At 39.5% G+C, this 13,768-nt stretch overlaps 1 long non-coding RNA gene across 2 annotated transcripts in view; it reads right to left on the reverse strand.

Annotated features, from left to right (window-relative positions):
- Positions 1-13,768, reverse strand: part of LOC108448848 — a 74,791-nt gene that overhangs the window by 51,420 nt on the left and 9,603 nt on the right. For both annotated transcript variants that reach the window (XR_001864886.1, XR_001864885.1), the window contains exons 2-3: positions 9,937-10,242; positions 7,525-7,675 (exon numbers count right to left, since the gene is read on the reverse strand). This is a non-coding gene — a long non-coding RNA (uncharacterized LOC108448848). The remainder of the gene's footprint in view (positions 1-7,524; positions 7,676-9,936; positions 10,243-13,768) is intronic.

The raw sequence follows: 13,768 nt of genomic DNA on the forward strand, positions 1-13,768 counted from the left end.
AGGAATGCCATGCCCTGTGGAGAGGGGTAAGCAGTATCATGCCACAGCACTCCTTTATTTACAAGGCATGTGGCCACTTTTGAAGGAAAGCAAACGGAGACTCTCTGCAGCCCCTCAGCAGGAGTCTCTCAAAGCCACCAGGGTGTTCTGCAGCTCCAGGAGCCGTGTAAATGCCATCCTGACCGAGTTCAGCAGACACCCAGGGTGGCCAGGTTGGCCTGCACTGTTCGGGGCTAACAGCTGCTTCTAGCCCCAGCTGCCCCCGTTTTCCAGTTAGTGGGAATACTGCAAATCCCCACACATTTAATGAAATGAAACTGGGGTTTGCTGGCTTTAGTGATTAGTAGGACTTTAACTCCTGCTTTCCAGTAGTCCTGCTAACCAAACAGCAAAATACATGATAGGAAAGCCCCCAAATGCTCTCATTAAAAGCTTCCTATGATTTTAGCATTATTTAATGGCAAAAATAATTTTTAAAAATCCAGCTATTTTCAGTTTATTCTAACCTTCAAAGCTTGCTTGCCTTCAAAGAGAAGTTCCACTTCTCCTGAGGATTATTATTTAAATCAAGTATTATTAAATAATATTAAATCAGTTCATTTGCAAAGAAAATAATTAAAGTCACACTAGGTATAAGAAGAGGAGCATGACTGATCTGACCTTTTAATTAAATTATTAACACTAGTCAGCAACAACACAGTGAAATGACAAAGGAAAAGTGACCTTTTTATGTCTTCACTAAGAATGGAAACAGGGCACCATCAGCATTTAAATCTTTTCAAACTGTAAGTTATAGAACCACTCACCGCAGAAATCATTCATAATTACAACCTTCCAAGTGCAGTGTATATATGGAATACATACTCTGCTCAGTGCATGGAAAAATAGCTACTCTCAAAAGTGACCAAGAGGAAAAAGGTCAGCCTGTCATATTTTACTAGTATTTGTCTTAAAGGCTACCAAATGTATTCCTCTGAAATGGATGGACTCTGCCTCAGTGACTCTGTCAAAGCCATTATAAACGTAAGTTACCAAAGTGTTAAGAGATAAACTGGACTTCAGTGAAGCCACGAATACTTAACACTAAAAGTGAAAGACAGTGTAGGGCTTTCTTGCCTAGCTGTAACTCCACTCTTACAAAAATAAGGTTAGAAATAAAAAAAGGGGAGGGGTCATGTCTGCACATAAAGAAAATGAAAGCTGGCTAAGACAAAGAAAGTATTTTTTTCTTTTTTAAAGATTTCCTAACTTTCTATATTTTGAATTATAGCTTTCAAATTGAACTAATCCCAGCTTGAACAATAGGTTAAGGTCTTCATGTTATCTTAACACAAGGAATTTATAGATTGTGAGTGTTTATACCCTGAATGAAGCAGAGATAAAAGAAAATTGAAACAGAGATATTTTTTTTTCCTGCCTTTGTGGGTTGTTCCTTTAATAAACTATATAGGCTTCAGGCACACAGTGACACTTGGGTTTCTGTGGTAGCTATATAGCAAATAGCTCTGAAATGTATACTACCAAATATATAGTCTGCTTCTGCAATTTACTTGTAAACCAAGTAGGAGGCAAGAGTATATCACATGGTGAGCTGCAGTTTTATTCAGATCCTCTGATCCAGTCATATCCTTCCCAAGCAGCACATCTAATTTGGTAACTGGAATTTTGTTTTACACTGCTTTCTACGACTGAATAAGGCTGAGACTTTAAGTTCTGGCAGTATTTTTGGACACCCACACAGTTCTAAAAGAAGCCTAAACCAGACTTCTGTTTTCTTTGCTAACACCTGGCCCTTTAGCTGAGATCAAGGGCAGCGTCAGTTCAGCACCTGAGACACCTCCTCCCAAGAGGCCTTGCTCTGCATTAACAGAGAAGGGGACTCAGTGATACTGAAACTTTTCCATCACCTCTTGTTAATAACCAAGTCATTAAAGTGCAAGGCCTTACTATGGATCACCTGGAGCCTCTTCAGCCCATTTTCTCATCCCAGCTTTTATCTGTACATGGTTTGGACTCCTATGTTTATTTTGATCACTTATTTTTCCATTCTTTATCACATGACAGTGATACATATGTACCTTCCCAAGGCTGAATACCACTAACACAACTACAGGAAGTTGCATGCCCATCTGTATTTTTATAATACTTCATAGGCTACATTTCATGGTTTGCCTCCTTCTCTGTTTTTCTGTCAACACAGAATTAACTTCTGCTTCATTAGAATAATTTCAAATATAGAAAAATATATACAGGAAAAAAAATTTTCATTTTAATTTCATTTAAACCATATTCTTTGAAGGCTGCAGCACATAGTTGTATGTCTTCACAAAACCCATCTGAACACAAGAGTGAAATGAGCTGTACAGATGTTCCACATAAAGAGAAATCAGTAAAAGCTCTACTTGAAGAGCTCTGCTACATCTGACTTTGAGTCTTATTTCCACTGCCACCTTACCCTGATAAAGCATTTTCAACTAGCACAACAACCAATTCATTGATATTTTGTATTTTTATAGTTATTTCCTCCTAGGACAAAACAAGGTCAAAAACATAAAAAGTACAGCTAAAAATGCAAAAAGCCCGAGGGATTCCCTTAGGTCAGACATTGCAGCATCAGACACATCTCTGTTTAAGTGAGCTCACATGCAGACATTTTGTTTCTCAACTGTTTAACAGTTAGGACAGTAAAAAAGAAAAAGCCTATAGTTCTTTGCTATCTTAAGATTATTTCCAATATGCTGCTTTGAGAATTTGACCAGGATGACAGCTTCTTGCCAGTGCCAACATGTTATTGGCTTTTGTGGATTTTTTTGACCACTGCAACAATTAGGCATGAAGAAGAAAGAAAATAAACTTACCTCTTTATTTCTAACTTATCAGGTTTTTGTTATCTAACCCTGAAGTGAAAGAAATTCTATGCACTTTCCCACATTTGTTTCTCATCTTTGCAAATCCCAGTGGCTCCACAGTCTCAAATGTGAGATAATCTGTAGATCAATGAGGGCGGATGTAAAACTCTTGCTAAGCCATGTTTTCCCAGCTGGGGGTAAATTCACTTGCCTGTACGTAAAATTTCCTAATTAGAAATGTCAAGTCTCTGTTAAAAGCTTCCAGAAATTGATGCTGAGCTCTATAAAAAGTTAACTATTCCATAGCCGTGTCTTATATGACTCATCAGGAGAAACTTTCCCATATTATTCATAATTAGGGCTAGAGTAGCAGAAGAATTTCAGAATTTTACTAGATGGGGGTTTCTGCCTATCAGCCATAACAGCTCTGGGGATGTGTCCCAGAAGGACCAGAGCACTGGCACTGGGCACTGCCCAGGCTCTGGGCATCCGTGGAGAGCAGTTCCCTAATTCCCACAGACTCCCCACAGCCCGAGTACAGTTTGAACAGAGCAATTAGGAAAACCTTTGATTGCCAGCCCACTGATAGGAGCTGCAATATTGCTCAGCTCAGAGAGGAGCAGGAGTCCAAACTATGTAATCCCCATGTTATAGAAATCAGAACAAAAATCTGGGGTTTTCAGTGCTTAAATTTACATCCTTACCATTGGTGATGGATCTATTGAAATTCTGATTTCCATGTGAGACTGATAAAGGCAATATAACATATTCAAAATTTATATCCTGTCCTCCACGTATTATGGACTTTTCATCACCATAACATAGTTATGCTCTGGATGGGTTTCTGCAATGTTGCTTTATTTCCTGGCTCTCAGTACAATTAGAAGACATTTTAGAATAAAGGCACCGTTACAAGTAACAATTTTCCTATGTTAAAACTCTCTTATTTGGTAAAATTGCAGAGTGTTCATGTTGGTGGAGGTGGGAAATGGCTTTAAATATTTGCACAGAGATAGAGCTCTGACTGCATCCCAGCTGATCCCACTTGTGTATGTACAAACCATTAACAAGTTCATGGAAGCAGAGGCGATAACAAAGCCCTGATTACACCAAAGCATGGTGAAATGCCAGAATCATGGCCATAGCATCCATTTTACCCTTATTTTAACTAAGGAGTTTTTGTCATGATAAAACCTGATGTGTGGTATCTGTAAACGAAAATCCCTTTAGATAAGTAGAGACAAATTCAAGATAAAAATAGTCATGTTCTGCTTCTTCAAAGAAAAAGCAAATTTGGATTTGTGTTCTCAGTTAAGCTGAAAATAAATAGGATAAAGAAAAAAAGAAAATGTTGACAAAGACCTGCCACAGTGCTCAGTCAGATATATTCTGGACTGCAAACCAGAAAGTGGAACCTGCCAATATAAGCTATATTATGGGTTGATCTTGAACATCTGGCCTAAATGTAACGAAATACTTGAACATCTGGCCTAAATGTAACGAAATACTCTGAAACCTGAACAGATTCAAGTCTCTCCAATAAACATTCAGGGCAAAAGAAATCTCAGAACCCAAAAAGAGCCACCCCCTGCCCTATACTACTGCCAGCATCACTTCTAACATTCAAGAAACCCAGCAAGAAACCTTATTTCTACCTGTTTATCCAAAGAGAAGTAATGACATCTACACAAACAAATATTCCCAGAAGTCACCTACAACTTTTTTTGTACATCTGAGCTTGCTCATATAATGTCAGTAATTGTCCTCCCTGCTTGGGCTGATAGCTATGAAATAACCTGTGTTTCACTCCTATTTGCAGAGTTCCAGTTATTGCCATGATTAGGTGGTGAACAAGTACAGAGCTTCAGGCCTTAAGTGCCATTCTCTCCTTATGAGCAATCAAACAGCTCTACTGCATTCTTCATACAATGACTGCAAAGCTTAAACTTGTGCTCATACTTTCTCTCCCTGTAAGAAATAAAAATTATGGAGGAGAGGAAGAAAAGTTAAATCAGCGTGGCTTTTTTCACATTTTAAATGAAATAACTGGCTAAAATGTAATGTCCCTACCACATTGTGAAATAGCTTTCAAATAATGAGAAGACATGAAAGTGGATGCTACAAATAAGTGAAATGTTTCCCAGGAAGACAGCAGTTTCATTACAAGAAGAAAAAATAAACACATCTCAGAAAGGCAAACACATGTGGACTGTAAACAGGGGTCTGAAGGATTGTTCAAAGGCTCACCATTTATTTCCAGTGCTCATACATAACAAATATCTTTTTTTCTGTTTTGTTGTACTTGTACATAATGGCTACTTAGGGGGTTTCAAAGACAAGTAACAGAATAATTGAAGAAGAAACTAAAATGGGTCATATCATCTGTGAAGTTTCCATTTAAGAAAAAGCTACTAAAACTTGGTTAACCTGCCCTTCAAAGAACAAAAGTTAGGTGGCCTCCAGTGACAGTAATTAAGATTAAGGGAGACCCTTCTTCTCTCATCATTTTAAAAGCAGATTATGGTTACAGCAGAAAAATAAAAATGTGTAAGGAAGTATTCCTTCACAGAGTGCAGAATGAACCTGTGGCACTGGCAGAGCAGGGCACAGTCACTCCTGGGAGAGGCAAGAGGGGACACTGACATTCCCACAGCAACACTGGCACAGCCAGGAGAGGCAGGTACTCACTGGTGGCTCTGGGTGACAGGTGATCACCACAGGAGCTGGAAGAGTGAATCCCCCCAAGAATGCTGTATAACAACCTCTGAAGCACAAGTATCAGATGTCTGCCAAAGCTGCATATTGATGGTGGTATTGTTTGTGTCATTTCTGGTGATTAGATTACTGCACAGCTGAGGTTTTTTCCTTTAAACAGGAGCTTCCCCCAATCCTGAACCCCAAATAAATGAGAACAGAAAATACTCCTTGCTGAGAACTAAAGAGCTGATGAGTTCAGGAAATGATCCATTAGTTTTCTAGGAATAAAATACTGCAGAGAAAGACAAAACTACCGTTTCATCCTTTTCTTTGCAGGGGATAGAGTGCCAGCAATGCTGCTCTCCTGCCCAGCACATGGCCTCAGCACAGCCAGCTGTCTGCAGCAGCAGTGGGCAGGAAGCTCAGCATATGTTCAGCCTTCTTGGGCACTTGGAGTTCAAAACACTCGTCATCTCCAGCAGAATGAAATCAGCAGGTCGTACCATTGGTGCTGGAAACAACACATTGTGCTGGCCAGTGGCTGAAAGAGCTACCAGGGCTCTCCTGCTGCAGAAGGGATGATGGATTTGAGCATTGCTATCATTCAGCCAACAAAAGACTAATAAAAGAATAACTCTTTCCTCTCCATCTCCAACAAAAATTCTCTCACATCCTCTTTCAGATTCCTGTTAAACTAAAGCATGACCTATTAAGATGAGTCATTGTGACAAACAAGAGAAAATGCCACATTGTCAAAAAGTAGTTCTGAAACTCGGGACAAATTTGCAATTTGGGGAGCTAATTCTCATTTCTCACAGACTGCAGTTCTCACAGATTTTAATTAGATATCTATCATTCTCATAATCACTACTGTAATTACAGGAGTTATGAAATGCCGAACGTGGTTCTTTGTTATTTGAAGTTAAAAAAAAAAAAGAGAGTTTTTAGAAACCTCAAGTTCTTGTACTGACAGCAACCACTTGCTGTTTTAGACCATGGGAAGTTCTGACAGAAACTCGGCCGTGACCAAACTGCATCTGTGCAAATCAGGATTTGGGCTGGCATTTTGCTATTGCAGGAATTAATCCTACACACTGAACTCTTCCCCCTAAACAAGACACCCCCACAATTTGCCTGCAGGTACCCACTGGAGTTACTTTCCACCACTGAAACACTGATGGTTACGTGAAGTGTGTTACCCACAGCACACAGAAAAAAACAGAAGAGAACTCTGACCACAACCATATTTGTCAAACACTGCTAAATTCAGAAGAGAAGTAAAGGTACACATGTGATTTTGCACTCTCTGCTAGAATTACTCATTTAGATTTGATTTAATAATAAACGGAAAACAAACTTTTTGATAGGGATATGCCTACTCGTCTCACCTTGTACATGACAGACTGGATGAAAAATAATCCTCAGTTTGCAGTGTACAGCCACATTTGCCGTACTTTTCCAGTATTTATGCACACACATATCCTTTACTTGACCTAAATCCATCCTCTGGAAGCAAACCATACCAGCAACTTTACATAGAAGTATAAAATGAGTATTCTCATTAAAGGCTTTAAATAACGGGTGTTAATGAATTCAGCCTGATCTCCTACCATCACACAGACAGAGAATACTTTGCAAAACTTTAAACTGCACAGGGAATTTTGCATTATAAGGGAAAAAAATAGCTAGTGATTCTGGCAGTATGAAAATAGCACAGTCCTTTGGTTTTGACATAATTGTTGTGCTATTAAATAGAATAACAGCCCTAAGTTAAATAATGGAGGTCATTTGAAGGGTACACATATTTTGCTTTTCTTCTGGGAAAAAAATAAAAATTTTGAAACCCTGTGCCTGACTATTTATAGAAACTGAGAATCACCCTCTTAGCCACAAGGGAGTCAAAACATCCAGGGTCATTACTCCATTAATTTTGATTTGTTTCTAGCTAATGGAACTTTAAAAAATTTTGACTACTTACCACAATATTCCATACCAGTCATTCACTCTCAAAGTCAGTGTGTCACTAGGCAGAGTTATGCCATTTTCTTTCTTCCTTCACCCACAGAGCTCAGACACTGTTTTTCCTCTTTCATTAGAACTGCAGAGATTCAGTTGGGTGACCTAAAAACCTAAGTAAGCCTAATAAGAAAATTAAAGTTTTCCAGAACAATGACTAAGTCACTCTAAAATATTCATTCCTCCAACAGGAAGCCTATTCCAACACAAGACATTGAATTTGATTCAGCACTGAAGAAACCCAGTGCAATATCTCTCTCCAACTTAAAATCCAACCTGCTTCAGTGAATTACCATCACCACACATTTTTTGTTGAATTGAGAAGCCTTATTAATTAAACGGCCCAGACCTGCTGCTGTGGCAACTCTTAGAGCAGGGACCACTCACACACTTCTGACTGGGAGATAAGATTATCCCCCTATTATGAAAATGCAAAAAAATCTGAATATAATTATCCTAATAAACAGAGACTAAAAAATAGGAAAATACTGTAGATTATCAGATGTGAGGCACTAATGTGAAGGTTACTATGGCTTCCACTCAGGATGAATATTACTTCTGGAAATAACACATTTACTTCATTCCTGTCCATGCTGGGAAAACTGAGGAGCTCTCATGGTCCAGAGACATTTGTTTGTGTCCTTCAAGCCATCTGATCTTTGGGGATACACATAGAAGACTTAAGCTCAATACTAAATATTGTCCAGGTCAACTGTATAAGTCCAATATTGTTCCTGAAGAGAGAAAATAACAAATGCTTTTCTTAAAGCAGTCTCTGGGGCTTTTTTAGTTTTTCCCCTTTCCTAAGGGAGCATGATTAAGCACATATTACCCAATAAATTTTCAAATGAAAAATGCAGCAAATTATTTAATGTAGATTTCATAGTATTTCTTCTGATATAATGTATTAGAAAAGAAATATTATCCACATTTACGCTTTAACCAGAGTTCAGTTGCTCATGCTTCCTCTAAATAAATGCATATTCTGGCCATAGCTTTCTGTATTCTTTCCTTTGTCTGGCACTGTGCTGTGAAGGAAATAGATTGAGAGATGCAGTAATACACTTAACCTTTAGCTTAGCTCTTATCACAAGGAAAATAGTTACTGTTGCTATGGTTGTTTGGTCAAACTGTCACCCCGTATCTGCATTGTTAGCATTCACACCTGATAAAATGATATCATAAGAAAAGAAGAGAGGGGGAAGTAAAGCAAAATTCTCTATAGAAGGCAACCCAATTCTCATCTAATCTCTTTTAAAAAATCTGCTGTGCTAATGCTATCCTTCACACCTATCACTGAAATGATATGAGACTTCAAATAAGGGTAAAGATAAGTAGAAAATAATGAAAAATAGAAATCTGTGCAATTTTTCTGATTACAGTGATGTTTAGATTTTTATTTGTAAACTACCCATAAGGTATTTTCAAGGTCAGAAAAATAAAAAAAGTTTTAAAAAACAGGGATGATTTTCAAGTACATCTAAGCTGCATTAAATCTCTGAACTATTGCTCTACAACATGAAACCAATCCCATATGAGACTATTATTTCTCAGCATCTTGTTAGTCCTACTTTGCACATAACCTTGTGAACTACTAATCTTTCTGAATAACTGCACTCTGCCCTAAAGGCACACCAGCAACTTTTACAATTAGACTTGAAAATTTATATTAAATTTTGTTTCAGACACAGCTGTACAAGGCAGGTGTTTCAAAGTATTCCTGCAAGGCAAAGTTTTAGAAAGTTCAACAGTCTAAAGAGTGAAATATGTGAGCCCAAACAAAATGAAAGAGCCCCTACAACAAACCTGAGCTCAGACACAAGCATGAAATGTTTTTGATTCCCAGATTTCATTGTAGTGGAGATGCCACCCCCCACAGTGAGCATTACATAAGGCTTCCATTAAGCATAAACACGTTACAGACCACTAATACATAGTGACAAGATGCTTTTTGCGGCTCTCTTTCCTTCCTTGTCCATTTTTCACACAACTACTCAGAGCCAAACCTTGATTATTCATCTCTGCTCTGAGGAGGATGAAGGCACAGCACGGCCCTGGGACCCGTCCTTCCCACAAACCCCTTCTGGTGCTCACCAGCTCCCCGTGCTCTCATCAACTATTGTCTTTACTTTTATGGTCAAAGATCTTAAAAAATGTCAGCAGACCTGGTTCTGCTGGCTGGGAAGCTCCAGAACCTCCCAGATGTCCTCCCCATGGAGCTAATTGCAGTGATTCACTGTGGATATTTACCCTGCAGCTGTTGCAACCACAAAGACTGCTTGCTATAGCAGACACATGTGCTGTGCTGGTAAATAAGATAAGAAACTTTACTGCTTATTCTAAAAGCCCAGATGAGAAACTGGCACACTCTTACCTTCAGCACCAGTCTTGCTTAACACCCCACTAAACACTGCTCACAGGGAACCAGGAGTGCAGTGACACTGTTCTGTGACAAACGTCGGTGGCTTCTTGGTCTTCATCGCAGCCCAAGCCTCCAGAGACTTCTCTGTACCCACAGGTATTGATGCACTCTGCTCATCCAGTTGCATCTGCAGCAAGGACCATATGGTTGCTAAAGGAGTCTCTTTTCCAAAATATTCATTTGTTCTGCTGTCTTCGGGAAATAGGATGCCTGTTACTGCCCTTGCAGGTGTAATGGAGCCAGTATTTTATCTGTTGGCTTCAATGTGAAAGGGTGAAAAAGGTTGTTTTATTCCATCCTAAGGATAAGGCACAAAAACTGTGCATGCAAACCAGTGATTTGTGCCTATTGCTGCAGATAAACAAGTACACATGGAAATAAAAGTGGGGTTATTTAAAACTGGTGACAGTGTGTGTTCTTTCTGGTGTTTTAAGGCAGACCTCTTCTGTTTTACATAACTAAAACTAGTAGTTTCTTTAAACACTTTCCTAAAAATTCAACCCAAAATGGTGTCTCAGGTTCAGTTGTTTCCCCAGTCAGAAGTGACAGCCTATTACTTTGCCTCTGCACACTACTGCAATCCAGCTACCCGGCTCATAGGTAGATACAGATTAATGTATACCCCAGCAGCAATGAAACTCAAAAATAAGGTTGCTATTGAAAACATGGATGTTGAAAGCTACAGGGTGTCATCTTGTCCTGGTGATGCACACATGCTGCTCAAGTCTTCAAACATTTTGGTAGTCTTTTTTGGCTCCATCCTAAAGCTCAGATTTTAACTTGGACAACTCTCAAGCTTGGTTACTTCAGCACATAAGTTGTCATGTGCATGTTTTGGAAAGCTAAAAGAAAAAGAATATGCTGGCAGTTAAGGATGTTTACAGTACTTGCAGAAGTGAGGGCTAGGCCATAATGGGTTCTCTGGAAGCAATCACAGCACAATATATTTAAACGTAAAGCGAATAATCACTTATAACAGCAGGGTAGGCAAGACTGCCATTTGCGGACATCAATGCATTTATTGAGTTAGTGTTCCTGAACTCAGGATACCAATTTATTTTTTACAGCAATTAGATCCCACTGGGAGAGAAGTAGAGAGAGGTGTGAGGCTGACCACCTCTCTGATGAGCAGTGCTTAAGACAGTTTGCAAAAACATTCTTCTCTCTGTCACACAGTCAGTGCCACTTAACAATGCAGGGAAATCAAATCCAAAAGAAGAAATGCATCTGAGACATGAAAGGAAGAAAGTCCAAGCAAATACCTATTTATGATGCTGTTGTAGATGTCACTCAGACACATCCACCAAGTAGAAGGTTACATACAAGATTTTCTCAGTTCTTTTTTCTCTCTTTAATAAAAACTTGAGGCTCTTGAAAGCTCTAATCAAATCTCAAAACAATCTCCAGCTATAAAAGAACTGTGTATTTTGAATTACAATATAATCAAACCCAAGTATATATTGCTCAGCTTAAACTACCCCTCTACCTGAGCTGCATATTAGCCATGCCAAACTGAGTTCTGTTAGTCTCCCTCCAAGCTTTTGCAACTCCCTAGAAAAGTAAATAGGTCTACATGTCTGGAGTGAGTCAGGTCGGGAGGAAGGGAGGTATCTGAGCACATTGGTGTCCTTTATGTGCTCTGAAATCAAAGCAATTACAGCCAATTTTCTAAACTAGGAGCCAGTGAGGGATACTGTGCAGCAATAGGAGGGACATAAATTAGGAAAAGACAACACTGTAAGAAATGAAAATATAAGAACAATTATCCTTCTGGGACATTAAATATTCAAACAAGGATGAGAAATGGCAAAACCTAAGTCAGCATTAGCATGTCAAGCTATTAAACTTGCTTTATGTATGGAATGAAGAACAGAGACAAGCATGAAGTTGGAGGGAAAAGAAGCTGAAACACAAGGGTAATTGTAGGGTCAGGAAAGATGGGGATGAGCTCTGGACATTGCTGTATCATAAATGGGTACAGCTACTGAAGAATGAAATGCTTTAATAAAAAGTAATTGGAGAACAGGACAAATAGTCACCCTTGAACTTACTCAGGATCTTCTTCCAACTCTGTCTGAACATGTCAATTTTTAGAGGGGTTATTTACTGTCAATAAACAGGAGAAAGGCTACATGACTGTAAGTTCCATTTTTTTGTCAAGCCAGAAAATGAGTGCAATGGCTGTTTCAGGACTCTACAAATGACTCTGTTCTCCCCAGCTTGCTTTGCTCTCGTTTTCACTGCTCAGCCAGGGGCAGTGGGTGCACTGAAGTGCAGAACAAGGGGCTGTGAGGCACCTTGTGGCACTGTGCACAGCACCCAGGTCAGATACTCTGCAGGCAGTGACAGCCACAGAGATCCTTGAGAGAATTTTGTCAAGATTTTGTCCTAAAATACAACAGCTTATTCAATTCAACAACAGATGCTTTCTGTGTTATCCCCTACAGCGAAGAAGTTATTAAACAGCCAGCCAAAGCCTCAATCCTAAGGCTGCCAACTGGTGGTTGTGCTGAGTTTTGTATTTCCCTTCTACACCATCACTTACCATTACTACTATAGTCTTCCTTCATGCCAGTTTTTACCAAGAAATGGCTGCCCCATTCCACACAGTGTTAAAATGCCATCATTTTCATACAAGTTGAAAAATTAAACCAAGCTGGAGTGCAAGGGAAGATTTCAGTCCCTTTGCAGCCGTACATGTGAGCCCCACGGCCTCAAGCTGCCTGCGACTGACGCCTGCAGAGCCCCTCATGAGCTGAGAGTGGAGGGCCCAGGGCTTCAGCACACACAAGGACCAGTGATGGATGCAGGGAGTTGTTCAGCTTGGAAAGGCTTCTGCCGAGTTACACAGCACACCCTGCTCGGCTCAGCCTGCCAGGGGCTCAGAGGTGCCCGAGGCACAGACACCAAATAAGCCCAGGAGGAAAGGAATCCACCTGCCAATTACAGCAACTTTAGGATTTAGCAAACAGACCATAAAAGGTGTCACAGACATGTGCATTTCCAAATTTGTGAAGACACGCATCTTTTGCCGCTTGTTTTACTCTCTATGCAGAAGACAGAATAACAGCAATGTAAACAGTAACACAGCCCATGTTTTTCAGTACTTGGCTCATAATATTTAAAAAGGCAATTTTTTGCTAGGTACTTTTTATAGGCATTAGGTCCAAAGGGTGAAAATTTCAGTTAAGGCCAAAGCAGAGCTAAACAGCTGTTAACTGAGAGGGAATTGATCCATGGGCCAATTTATAAAGAGACAGTGATATTGTAAACACATGGAGTATCTAAAGGAATAGCAATGTTTTTTGCAAAGAATGCTTCTTCCATTGAGCCATGCTTACTCTGGTGTGGTTTCAAGAACCCCAAATTTGGTAAGGCAACCCTAGATGAAACCCTCAGAGGAATCTCTAATTCTTCTGCTGGGCAGCAAAATCAGACCAGATCATAAAGAGGAACTATCACTTCACTCTTCAGTTTTTAAAGAACAAGTACCAAAAATGCAAAGTCACAGAATTTTGGATGACAGGTAAACCCTTTTATCCAGAACAATATTTCTGTATAAACTTCTCATGTGACAGGACTACTAGTTCCTCTTTGATTTTATTAAATCAGGATAGTAAGGGCCAAGAGAGACTTTGAATTAATTTTTAAGACTGCTTCTGGCCAATATGCAAAGCCAATTTCAAGGAGACCTTCTGTCCAACCCTGCCCAGTAGGAAGCTGAGGTATGAGGCAGATATGTATACAGATGGGGAAAAAAAAAAATAGAAAGTTTCCTCTCACT

Source organism: Corvus brachyrhynchos, unplaced genomic scaffold (genome assembly GCF_000691975.1).
Source record: "Corvus brachyrhynchos isolate BGI_N302 unplaced genomic scaffold, ASM69197v1 scaffold398, whole genome shotgun sequence".
In the NCBI taxonomy this organism is placed as follows: Eukaryota; Metazoa; Chordata; class Aves; order Passeriformes; family Corvidae; genus Corvus; species Corvus brachyrhynchos.